The sequence below is a fragment of the Fringilla coelebs genome (assembly GCF_963513975.1).
Source record: "Fringilla coelebs genome assembly, chromosome: 2".
NCBI classification, from domain to species: domain Eukaryota; kingdom Metazoa; phylum Chordata; class Aves; order Passeriformes; family Fringillidae; genus Fringilla; species Fringilla coelebs.
Genome location: NC_140029.1, coordinates 80,052,110 through 80,065,655, shown reverse-complemented (window position 1 = coordinate 80,065,655; position 13,546 = coordinate 80,052,110). Strand labels below are relative to the sequence as shown.

Sequence of the window (13,546 nt, the reverse complement as noted above, 5' to 3'; positions counted from 1 at the left end):
ACCAGACACATTTGATATGTGTATTATATATATATTTATCATTTTACTGGAGTACTCAGTAGATCTCTCTTATCAATTTAACAGCAAGCACTCAACAATCAAACCAAGTTACTCCTGGAACCTCAACAGTGGCAGTCAAGTCAGCACTGGAGCTCATGGATGATTTTGGGAGCTGTGCATGTGCAGGGAATGGGCATTTAAAGGTTCCTGCCGTGATCCAGTACGTGTAGGGTTTGAATCACGTATTATTTGACCTTCTCTCAAAAGAGGGATATATTAGTTTTTAATCTTATCCAAGTGCTTGCAAACACCAAGTGACAGCTAAGGCTACACAGTACAGAAGTTAAGTTCTATGTCTGACCTTTCAAGAGGGACTGAGGAATCATGTCCTTAGGCACCTCTTCAGAGCCTGTCTTCCACAGCTTACAGACAGAATATTAATGGCTGCAACCTGGGCTGTGGACATCCTGGTATCTACAACATCAACACCAACTGCCCTTACTGTTATTTCATTTCACCGGATGACAGATAGGAAGTTTAATGCAGTGGGGGGAAAGGAAGAAAAAAGTTATGATGTAGCGCAAGTAGGTGAGCAAGATAATGAAGTCAAGACAGAAAGTGCAGGGGAGCCCCCTTAGTGTGCAGGAAAAGAAAAAAAAGGAAACAAAATGAAAACAAAGACAAACGAGCACACAGAATAAAAGCGAATAAAAGCATGGAAGTAAAATAAAGACTGAAAGAAGTGGATGGAAGAGTCCATCCATCAAAGAAGACCGACATCAGTGATAGGTTTCACTTCTGCACTGTGTGTCTTTGCTTTCAGTGGCTGACAGCTGAGCTTCCTACTTCTCATCCATCTCCTGCCTACGTATTTAGGTGTGATGGAGCAGCCTCCCCCACAACCAGTTGAGAGACCTCATGGAAGACATCACAGGATACTCTACAGACAATTTAAACTCAATAGTGACTCTCATTTCCATAAACTCCGACTCCAGAGGGGCTGTGCTATTAGGCTCCCTGCAGTATATAATATGGGCTTTATAAGGTAGGATTTTAAGTATTCCCATTAAAAACACACCTCTTTATCAACAAAATAGAGTCTGATTGCTGTTTTTATTCACCCCAATCAAGGCAAGATTGTTGTTAACTTCATGACAAAAGCATGCTCATGAAAATGTAAAACAAAGTTTTCAAAACTGCTCTTAACTGCATTTGTTGGAAAATTAGGCAAATGGAAAGGCTCGGAGACAGGAAACATCATTGTAAGACAATCAGTAGTATGCTCTCCTCTTACTTATCCACAACAAAAGCCAATACAGACATTATCTTGGCAATCCATGGATTTTTAAATTTTCTCTTAACATGACCATACAGATTTCCTCAGAAAATAAACGAGGCACAGGGAGACCTTGCATGTAATTTATAAAGAAGAGATGCTATTTATTCTTCAGCTTCTGGCTGTGGATTCCAAATTACTGTCCCAAAACATCTGTAACCTTCATGTGTTCTCATCTTCTTTCACAATTACTTCTTATCATGTGCGGAGGTCTTGAACTTTTGCAACAGCTATACTGAGTAAATCAGCTATAAACAGACATGCTATTGATACTCCAAGCCAACAGCTAATCATGATTTCTAGTCTTTCAAGCAAATAGGACAACTTAAAATGGCAAACACTGCTCTATCTACTCATCCATAAATTAGGAGTGACAATTGAAGATTATTACTCATTCACTCAGAGCGTTTGTTTGGCCCTGAGAGAACTGGCTTTATTCCAAGAGCTGGCAAACACTGGTTAATATACATGTAAATGTTTTATTTCTCTTGGTGTAGGCAATTTCACAAAATGAAATACCGAATTAAAGATGACCTCAGTTCTTCTGCTGATGCCTGTCTCAGATACAGTGCTCCTGGAAGCCTTTGCAAGCTTTTTCCACACCAAGTCAACAGGGAAAAAGACACCTTTTCTTTTCAAAGTAAGACAATTTCACTGTGGAAACATGAAAGCTTTTATATAAATATTAATCACCACATTTGTTCTGGAGTTAAGTGGATGGAGACTGGCTTACATAAGGTTGCAGTCCTGACTTGGAAATAGTGAGTGAGATGAACTGAAATGGTTCTGCAAATACTGCTCCAAATAAACTGTTCCTCTAAACAAGAACTGTGGTGCAAGGAATAGATTACCGACCCCAATATTTAATCTGAGGGTACTATAAAATAGCACTTCACTCCTGAGAGTGAAGAAGGGAAATTTTATCCTTTCAATTTCTGGTGTAAATGTAAAGAAAAGGAAAATGTATATCTCCTCCAAAACTGCAATTTGAATGGGGAAGAATAAACAAGACTAAGAAAAGGAATGGAGGTTCAACACAGAGGGGGGAATAAACTAAATATCCGAGCAGAAAACCCAGCAGTGGTTTAACAAAGCCTCTTACTAACCCCACCAAAACCTAAATATGCTAAATAATACCAAATGTACTCCTGAGCATGGGTCTCCAAAACCCAAGAGAATCAACAAATATGTTCTGTGCACTTCAAGATGAGGACAGTATACACCACCTCCAGTCTCAGATGGACTCTCAGAATAATCTTTTTCCTACAAAGGGCTGGAGGTATCAGATCTGCTTACTCCTTCTATGATGTAGGCCATCAGCCATTGCTTACCCCTCTTTCCCACAGAGAAGTGATATTTCATTTCACAAATCAGCCAAGATTTGAAAACTAGAACTACAAGTACAAAGCAGATTTCTGAGAAGGGAAAGACAGGAGGAGCGTAACCTCTTATCTACTGTGCTGTACCATAGGTATCACCTCACTTTCTTTTAGGGAACTCCCAAGTTTCAATCAGCTGAGGATGCTAAAAATAGTTCAAAATTGTTCATAAGCCTGAACAGAAATGACACAGTATTAATATATTTCACAACAGCAAGTATAGAATGAAATACAAAATAAGGTACCAAGCATGGCTGAGATCACAGTAACTTGATGGAACCCACAAGCAGAGAGCATACAACAATTAAGAAAGCTGCAGTCTAAATTCACCTCCTCTGAGTAAAAGGAATAGAAGATGAACAAATATTGATGGGAAGGAACTACCAAGAGATGACACCTTCACAAGACTAAGGACTGTATTTATGTGGTAAGAGCTGATGAAAAGTTCTGTTCCCATATGGCAACTCATCTTGATTGCTATTGCAGTGCTCCACAGGTTTCAGCCAGGTCTCTCCATGGACATGAACACCTATGGATACGGAAGGGACAGCAGATCTGTATTTTCTGGAGATAAATACATCAAAAACTGCAGACATTAGAATTGCTCTCCTTCACATTCTGCATTTTAACAGGAAAACAATTCAGACTTTACAGGCTACTGCATTAACTAATGCTACTTTTGAAATATTTTCCATTATTTCCTCCTGAAATGATATGTTCCTTATTCTTCTCGCCTGTAGAAAACTACTGCTGGAGCAAGCACACTAACTAGTACTTGACATTACTTTGAAACTTGAACCTAATGCTGTACTTTTCCATGCTGCTTTCACACAAAGCACACTCTCCCTGCTCTTGTGTGCTACTGCTTACACGGCACCTGGAGATCTCACAAGGAAACCTGCAGGAACAAAGGGCAACACAACAGAACATGACAGCGCTGGCCTCGGCTCTGAAGAGGATTTTAAAATTTATAGCAGGGTCTCACTTGGCTGCTTGGTGTTCTGCATGGCTGAAATGAATACACAAGGCAGGCGGAACTGAAGAGAGGCACCTATAAAAGGTGACAGCACTATTACCAGATAAGCCAGCAGTTAGACATCACTGATTACCACGCTGGACAGAGATTTTAACTCACCTAGAGAGCAGACAGCTAATCGGATTTCTTAATGGGCTTCTCTCAGTTTCACTGGGGCTGATGCATGCTGCATACAGGATTTGGAACGAGATTTTTCCCTGAATAGCACATACTGCTTTACTACAGCATTCTGTTACCATCTTGGCTTACGCTTATATAAAATACCAGATGGAAGTTACATGAACAGTCATTAAGAGGTTGTTAATCATTAAATTCAAGCCATGCCAGGGCAGCAACAAAGCTGACCTCTTGAATAAACTGAGCTTGGATACAGGTAACATTGATTTTCCTAAAGAGGTTTCATTACTTAACTCTGAGATTGTTATTTCTTTTGAGAGTACGAAGTTAAGAACTAATCCACTATTTACTATTTATTTTCTACCAAAGAGAAACCAGCCCATTTAAAATGCAGACAATACGATAGATCCCTTTCATTGTTCTCTCCCTTCTGAGAAAAACTCAACTTCATACAACTTCAAACCTCAAGGAGGAGGAGGGGAACCCAGAAAAAAATCAAAACATAAAAACCTTTAAAAAAACCCAGTTCATCTTTATTCTACAAGCTTTTCCTCCAGCACTGAAAACCCAATGTGTATTTTCTTCCAACTACTTTTATCCCTGTATTGTTCTTAATGCTTTCCTATAAATTATGGTTTTTTAGCACCCAAGTGAAAAACTTTAATTTGATGAAGGGATAAGGACTGTTTGGAGCCCAGTCAGTAAAAAGGCACAAGGTAAACATTTGGATATGCTACAGGATAGTGGGACTTTCTGCTATATTTTTTCCTTTCCAACTCATCCTGGTTTTGTTTCTAAACAGGTATCAGAATCAACCAGGTGACTATACTTACAAGCTATACCATTAAATCAAAGAGTTTCCTCTTCACCTCCTTCAAGTATGATAAAAACCATCCATAAGAACAAAGTGATCTGAGTTCCCCATTTCCCACAGTATGCTAAAGTGCTTACTCAACCACGGCAGTTATGTCCGTGACAAATGGAGTGTGTTATGGACTTGGGGTTTCCTAACTTTCAGAAATTACTGTTTTGACTTACTCACATCTTTGAGAATGCAAAACTTACTTAAATCTAAGAAAAAGATCTAGGAAAAAAAGCAAGGAAGAGACAAAGTTTTTCAGAAAAGAAAAAATACACAAAATCTCCAGAACACACATCTTTTACAAGGGACAATTTCTTACTCTCCTGTTTCGAGAGCCTTACCTCTTTCATACTTCAGCAAAGTTTTCCCAAAGCAGGCATCACTGCTTGCATTCATTTGGAACTTTTTATGTAAACAATGTTGAAGTAAGAAGTGGAAAGCAAAAAAAGGATATTAAATCACAGGATATATACATCCCGGAACCTTGTATGTATCTTTTCCAAGAGAAGAATAACAAAAAAAATTGGACATGAAAAAGAAATAACAGGAGGCAAGAATGTGGAACATGAAAGCTTTTTGCTTAAAGTCCCTCATGTCTTAAGAATTTATTAAAAGATGATGTTAGAGCACCTGAATTTTAGCGAATTGCTTCTGAGATGGCTCCTGTTGCAGCAGCTTTTGCTGGAATATTTCACTCTGGCTGTCAGCCAAACCTTTGCCATGCTGATGCCAAATAAACTGATACCCAATTTCAACGACAGATGCTGTTGTGTTGACACTTAATTGATACGTTTATATTCAGGGCTCCCTGGAATTCTGAAACACTTGATTCACAAAAAATGTAACTGACAGCAGAATTCAAAGGGACTTGCACAGAGCTGGTGCCACTGCACTGCTGGTATTGTCAGACTGGAAGGAAGAGACTGCCAGCTGTCCAGGGTGGTCAGGAATAATGGAGACCAAAAATTTTCCAGGGCAAAGGAAAATATGGAGAGATATGGCCCAGCAGTAAAGGTTAACCTGCTCAGCTAGAAATGCCCAGAGAAACAGGAATTCTGAAAGTTTTCAACACAAGTCACATATCCCTTTCCTGCAGAGTTTCTAACTGCGCAGGAGATGGAAATCAGAGAAACAACACAGCATTGAATAACAAATATGTCCATAATCTTCTTTTCTCTTTGACTTCCTTGGTTTCCTAGGCAGGAAACAGATTAGCAACTGCTAAAAATATATTTACCAAAGGTGTGTTTTAAAGAAAATATTATATGCCCTGATCCTTGCATGTTCACTCTCCTGTAGACAATTTGTAATAAATAGCATTTATTTTGGAAAGCAAATACATCCCTTCTCAAGCTAAACACACCTTTGCATCCACTGTCATTCTTACAGGAAAAAAATGCCAATGATATTACAATATATGCTTACAATCTGAGGGTTTTTTTGTTTTGGTAACAGTGTCATATTATTTTCACACAATGAATAAAAACACGGGTGGAAATATTCAGCAAAAGGTTTGTACCCCCTCATTTCACAACGAAAAAAAAACAGCAAAAAATAAAATTTGGCATAAAGTAAAAGAGCATGTAAGTGCCACGTAGTAAAGTTTTCAGTCATTTATCCAGATAGTATATGCTGTTCACTACATGCAGTATACTCTACCATGATGCCTTTTTTTAAATTAAAATAAGGTTAAGGCTTAAGAATACTTCTTAATTGCACTACATGGGGATTATCAAATACATTTGAAGTTTGCAGATGAACTAACTGAATACATAGTTTGTTGACAGTTTCTTAAACAGTATTTCAGAGCACTGATCACAGCCCAGAAAGCTTCTGCAGCGTGATACACTTCTGCTGCTTGTGAGGCCTTACCTAGGTGCCAGATATTGTCTGTACTTCTCCACCAGTACCACAGATTTCCTCCTCCAGTCAACTCTTTTCTTTCCACTGTATGACAAAGGGACTGATGTTAATTCTTCAGACTTTGCACACTGCAGCTCCTTCCTTTAATTCTTCCTCTCCTGTGCTTCTAAGGGTTGCTAAGGGCAAAACTGTCACAAGACCTCTCTTCACACTGAATTTCCTTCAGGAGTGCCCAGCACTGAGAATACAGATGAAGTTTTACAAGGGAAAATGCATTTATCATCAAAGTTCCTATCTCTAAAACCCCCAAATTTTCCAGTTAGTTTAGCAACAAAGAATAAATAAAATATCCAGGTTTATATCCTTGCAAAAGCACAAAGTACTTGAAAAGGTCAAGGAAGTGCATTAAGCAGAAAAGCTTTAGGGGTCAGGGATTCTTTTTTCACTGTTCTGTGAGGCACTGGAAAAAAAAACCCAAAACAATTTTTGCCAAAACATATCCAGAAGTTAAAAGTTAAGCAGCAATTGCACAGGTTCTTTCTTTCCAAAACACCTCAAAACAACCAACTTAAAAAACCAAAAAGCCACAGGACAAAAAATTTTAAAAGCCCAGAGAAATCACATCCCTCCCCAAACTACATAGAAATTTTGTCAGTCACAAAGGATAGCTGGGACTAACCTCCCACTGGCATTTGGGCACTTCAGGAACATATACAGAGAATCATAAAATGGTTTGGTTTGCAAGGGACCTTAAAGATCATCTTGTTCCAAAGAGAACTTGAAAAAACCAGCTAAGCCAGCTGTCAACAGCTTTGATTTACCAGAACTAGACAGAGGATATGACAGAGTGCTACACCACAGGCAGACCCAATCCTCCTCACTCCTGTTCAGAGGGGATCAGATGCAAAGCAGCTAAAGATGCTGTGCCTAAGCCAAAGAAGGCCATTCTCTCAGCACTGCATTTTACACTGAGCACAGAAATAACAAAGCTCAAAGGCTTACATGGAAGATCCTGCTCCTGTCTAATTACTTGGAAGGGTGTGCAGAAAAGTGCAGGTGAGCCTGCAAGGCGCTGTACAACTACACTGTGTGTGTGTTAGGAGGGGTGTGATTAGTTCAGGAAGAGATCAATGCTAAGATGCACAAACCAACTGCAGTATTTCTACTTGTTACTGAATTTGCTCCAAAGATTTATTCCTACAGCTCTTTTGGGGTGCTTGAAAACTTCCCCTGCTCCTCCTTAAGCACATACTAAAGTTGATACCTTTTTTTTGTTTTTTAAATACAACATCATATTCAATGATAATAAAATAATAATAAACCATCCTGTTATTAACAAAGGCCAGAATTTAAGAAGTCAAATGATTTCTCACTCCTACTCCTGCTATTGGTTTCTGCATTTTGTTCTGTTCGGACACAGAACAGAAAGGTTTCACTTTCTCCCAACTCAGGAAGGCAGTGCTCTAGCTGGAAGGCATGGGAAAAAATGATTGTATACAAATATTTCTGTTTCTCTTCCTCAATTTATAATTCAATTTAAAAGAAAGGCAAAAGTGTGTTTGATGGACATTACTGTACAATGAGTTTAACATGCTAAGTAAATTATCAACAGAAAGAACTAACTCATCTTCAACTTTTAGAAGTGTAAAAGACTTAGCAATTGTTCAGGCAATCAGATTTCAGATCAAATCTTACTTTTACAGACACCATTTCCTGTACTCTTAAGTATTTCTCTTACAACTGTGGGAAAGACTTAAACAATGCAGGGAAACTTTGCTCTGCAGACTGAAATAATAATTCAGCAGCAAGAACCAGCATCAAGACTTCTGAGTAATGGTATCAAAGCCTAAGATTAAGACAAAAAAGTTGGCATGCAGCCTTTTCCTCTATGCTAAAGACTTCATCACAAGTAACTCAAGACTCCAAGCCTTCTAACATACTTCATAGGTTATAACAGTATAAATACAAGCCTCTCCTGTAACAGTTATGAATTCAGAAAACTCAAGTTTTTCTGATGGTGCGCACCTAAACCTCTCAAGCCACACATTTATCCTGCAGGTGTTGTCCTAAATTATGCTAGAATTTAACCGTATGTTTTTCCATTCAAAGTAGGTTGTGAAGGTTGAGTTGATGGCCAGACCCAGCACAGTAGTGCACAGGTTTCTAATTTGCAAAGACAACTAACCACAGATGAACTTCCTGAGCCTTTTTGAAGCATGACTGCAGGCTCACAGCCATATTTTATACCAGCACCAGTAAAGACTAACAGAAGGCTCTGGGTTCTCTTATTTCTATCATGACAGGCATGTACCTAATCTGTGTTTGAGGGTGCACTTTTATAACTAAAAAATCCATCCTGCAGCTTCCTTCCTTTTGTTATGCTTCTAGCTGGGTGCCAAAGTAAAGATCTATCCTGATGCAATGAAGCTACTGACGTAATTACCAGTAAGCAGCCATGCTAAGAACACTTGAGAGGCAGAGCACTACAGTGAATTTTGGTAACAAATTTATGCAACACACTTGCCCCTCCAGACCTGACACTAAGCACTGTACCACAGTCTCCCCCCTTTCCAAATATACAAGCAAAGCCAAGGTGTCAAACCAAACTGACAATGAGTGAAAAAGCAGTGAGACCAATTTATAAACCAAAAGCAGTCTGAGAAAGAGATGGGATATACACCCTGAGGTCTAGTAAATCCAAACCCTGATTATCCATACCTCTAGCATGACACAAAGCCCAAAATCAACATGACCTGAAAACAAGGGTTTTATGCTTAGGAATTAATAAGGCTTGAGAAGCCTTATTAGAGACCCTTCTCAAAAGAACCTATCTGAAGGCAGATGGTACTCGCAGTGTTAAAGCCTACCAAGTCATCTCCTCTCATTTAACCTTTTTCTTCCCCAAATTTACCATCATGCAAACACAGCTCTTCAACTCTTTAACTGCAGTGCATCTTTATTCTTCATAATTTTTTTAAGATCAGTTTATTTAAAAAAAAAAAATCACAGCAGTACCAAGGCAAAACACAGTCACAATCAAAATGAACTGGGTTTCTTACTGCCAGAGTCTAAGGGATGCCCATGTAAGTAAACATAAGGCCACATCATTCTGCACTCCCCCTCACCACACCAGCTCATTTCAGCCTGAAAAAGTCATTTGTGCCTGCAGCAGGGCAGGCCACATTTCTACTCTTCATGTGACAAAGACACAAACACATTGGTTTAGGCAGAAGCAGCTTTTGCACTGATGTTGCTCTTTATTTTCCACTCTTTTTGTGAAATACAGAGACAATTTCTGAGCAAAGCCTTTCGGGAAAGAGCTTTACTCAAAATCACTAGTCCTCTGTCTAGCACAATAAGAGCAGAGAATGTAAATTAGTTTCAATAAAAGCAGCTGGCAATCAATAAGAAAGGGCTGGCCTCTAAGAGTAAAACTGGCTCCTCTAAGGATAAGAGTTAAAAGGAGAAAAATGTAAGATGAATAAAGGAAGAATAAATGTAAACAACATAGGTCCTGCACAGGAGAAAAATCTAACAATGCAATTAAAAAAAAATCAGAGAAACTGTCAAAGGACAGCTGGGGTAAACAGGAAAGAAAAATGCCAGTGCAAATAAGAGGACCACAGGAAAAAGTCTAATGGAAAACATGGGCAATCCAAACAAGATAAAATAAAAATCATGAAAGGGATCAGAAAAGAGGTTAGCTGGCACTAAGACTTAGGGCACCAGTCACGAGTTCACATTCTAGCCTGGTTCACAGACTTTGGTAAGTCCAGTAATGAGTTTCAGCATTCCAGCTTCCATGCATCAGGCTGTTTCACAAAACCTTGTAAACCTGCCTCTTCTGACCCTCTGCTGTAACACAGAAAGTCAATACCCACCTGAGCAGATCAGAACCCACCCGCCCTGCATGCAGTCAGACTCCTCTGCTATGTCCCTTTACCTTCACGTCCACAGGCACCTGCAGAGGACTCGGAAAAGCCCAGCATTATTGTTACTACCTATTTAAAGGAAAAAGACTCAAGACTGACACTTTCACTGAATTTCCATATTATTGTGTCTCATTTTTGCAAGTTAGAGACTGCCTTATGGTCACAAAAGGAGCTCTTACAGGGGAAAATACAAGTGCGGCTCTGTTAGCAACCTGCACTCGAGAGAAACCTAACAGTCAAGTGCTTTGCATGCTGCAAAAGTCAGTGTCACAAATCTCTTACCCTCCATCTTCCACCTACAAATCCAGCCCCAATTTCTGGTTTTATCAACATCTCCCACCGAACCTTGGTTAAGGTGGAAGTAAAGTCCCTATCTTGCACATGCCTCTAATGCAGCTATGAGCAAACAGGAAAGCAGGCAGGTACATAGGAGATTTTTATCCCCAAAGAATCTCACCACAAAACTACACAATGTAACTCCTCTGGCCCCAAGGATGTAGCCCCCCTCAATGAAGTAGCTACTTAAACAGCACACATGAATTGCAAAAAAATGGTGTTTTCTACACTCACCAGAAACTGCAGTGGAGATTTCACTGTACTACACACTCTTTCATTCACATTAAGTTTTGACCAGCAAGCATACTGCTGGACTCGAAAGATAACCCCTCTGACCTCTGACAAGTTGCTCATATACTTAAAATTATGCTTGTACTTTCAGAACCTTAACGCAAAGTAATTTGATTGGGGTATGCCCTACCTTTTCAGAAATTCTACAAGATTTCTAATGACAACAGTGGTCAGAAACTTCTAAGTACACAGACACCCAAAAGCTCACACTTTTAAGAAAGCAAGAAGTGACTAGCTTCTTTGTATCTAAAATGGGCGTACAATACAACAAACAAAGGATAAAGAAGAACAAAAAACAGCTAGTGACAGGGCAAAAGACAACAGAGAGAATATTATCACATATTCTCATCCCCACAAGATACATATGTGCTCAAAGGGCTCACAAATATCTCATCTCTAGCTGCTTCCCCCATTCATTATACAAAGCCTGATTCCTCTGCTACCTACAGTAATTATTTTATGGTTTTTCTTAACAAGTAAAAATATCTCTCTCAAAAAACCCAAACAAGCAACCAGAAGGGGAAAAAAAAAAAACAACCGGCTGGGGGAGGCGGTCTGCACTGTTGCAGGATTTTACATCTACTTCATGGCCTGTAGCTACTGATAAAATAATTACAGCATTTTAACAGCACATCTCCCTAAGGTGGTGAGCAGTTAAGACCTTTATATACTGAAAGAGATGCCCTTCCATATTTGCATGGCCTATCAGCTACAAACAGGATTAAGAGCTCAGCAAATCTTCACACAGGCCACATCTGCCCACATAACTCTTTCCCATAATGAGTGAAAAGATAGGTAACTCCTCAGTTGTATGCAGGACTTACTGGGAAGCTGTTACTGCTATAATTAAAAAAAAAAAAAAATTAAAAACCAAAACAAACCAAAAAATAATCAACCCAAACTGGCATCATGGACACCTCAGGATCTTTCACCCTCTAAAGAACAGTCTCACATGGTTACAGAACTTGTGGACTTACAGCTCTGCCACTGCTGTGGTGGCCCTGTAAAGCCATCAGCCTTGGGGATCTCCATAGAAGACAACAGGCAAGATCTCTTTGCGGGATAATTTCTCCAAGCATTTTCATAATGAATCAAAAACTAGAGAAATCTATATTGGCATGGAGCACAAATTGCTACTGCATGTCATGGACGTCAATCCACCCAGGGATGCTTCTTGCAGTTCACGATGCAGAGATTAGTATGGAGACAGAGATCATTTTATTCTGAAGCACCTGGACCTGAAGGAGATGCCAGATCCATTCTCAAAAGGCTCAGATGGCATTGGGAGCAGCTGAAGCACATCTGTGGCAGTAAAAGCAAAGCCCAGCCCAGCTCAGCAGAGAGAATACGGGGTCAGTTCCCTCAAACCCCAAAAGCACTGCAAAAGACCAATGTATCTCTCAGAGCACAGCCCCCAGGACAGCAGTGCTGCCTGCAGAATCAGGATCCATCTCCTGTGACTTCCTGCAGGAGTTCATTCAGCTTCTCCTCACCACTGCTTCTTGGTGGAACACCACCACTGGGACAAGCCTTGTTGGTCTTCAAAGTAACAGGAAAGGGAGAAAGATGATGGAGAAGGAAAATTTGTGGAAACGAACAAGGAAGCTGCATTACATTACAAACTGCCATCATCAAATATATGTACCATCGAATAAGATAGGTCATATTACCTAATCAGAACATGTATCTTTTATATGTACATATATACATATACAAATATATATATATATGCAAAAGGATTTCTGTGTTTATTTAATGCATAGAAAAACACGGTTAGATTTTTTTAAAAAATTGAAATTATTTTGCTAGCATACAGATCTAGTAGCAACAAGTGAGCACACAGTCCAGTCTCTCGCTGCTTCTGCACCCACACCCCTCTCCAAACAAGCAGCAATGAGCTAGGGAGTGTTACTGAGGGCTGCCACCTCACACAGGCCCATTTCCAGCCCGTGCTCTGGGGTAGCTACAAAGCTCAGATGGTGTTCCACAGACAGGAGGTGTGGGTATGCAGTCACTACTGAACGTTGGACGTTCACTGGTTTGAACACAAACCAGTTCCATCAGACTGTGAACGCAAATCATATCCCAAAAATGGTGTAATATGTGCTCCCTAGGAGAGCTTTCCAGTGTCCACCCTGGCAGCATCTGAAGCTGCCCAGCTCTGCACATCATTTGTCTTTATCTCTGTAAGTCTGTCAGTGCTGTCCATGCTCTTCTGTGCTGCCCTGCATTTGTGGCCAACAGCTCTGCCAAAACCCTCTCGAGGAGAAGAATGGAGACCTATGCAAGTCCACGCTGGAAAATGCACTAAAAAAACAGGTAGTTCTCCCAAAATATTGGGCAGTATTTGATAGCTTCACCTAAAATTCTTGTTGGTAGATGTCCCTTCCACGT

At 39.8% G+C, this 13,546-nt stretch overlaps 1 protein-coding gene across 2 annotated transcripts in view; it reads right to left on the bottom strand.

Annotated features, from left to right (window-relative positions):
* SMCO4 (single-pass membrane protein with coiled-coil domains 4) overlaps positions 1 to 13,546 on the bottom strand; it is a 28,501-nt gene that overhangs the window by 13,586 nt on the left and 1,369 nt on the right. Inside the window, exon 2 of one of the 2 annotated variants that reach the window (XM_084226720.1) lies at positions 6,603 to 6,677. The exons of the other annotated variant lie outside the window; for it this stretch is intronic. The gene's annotated coding sequence lies outside the window, so the exon portion shown is untranslated. The remainder of the gene's footprint in view (positions 1 to 6,602; positions 6,678 to 13,546) is intronic. 2 annotated transcript variants of the gene reach the window in all.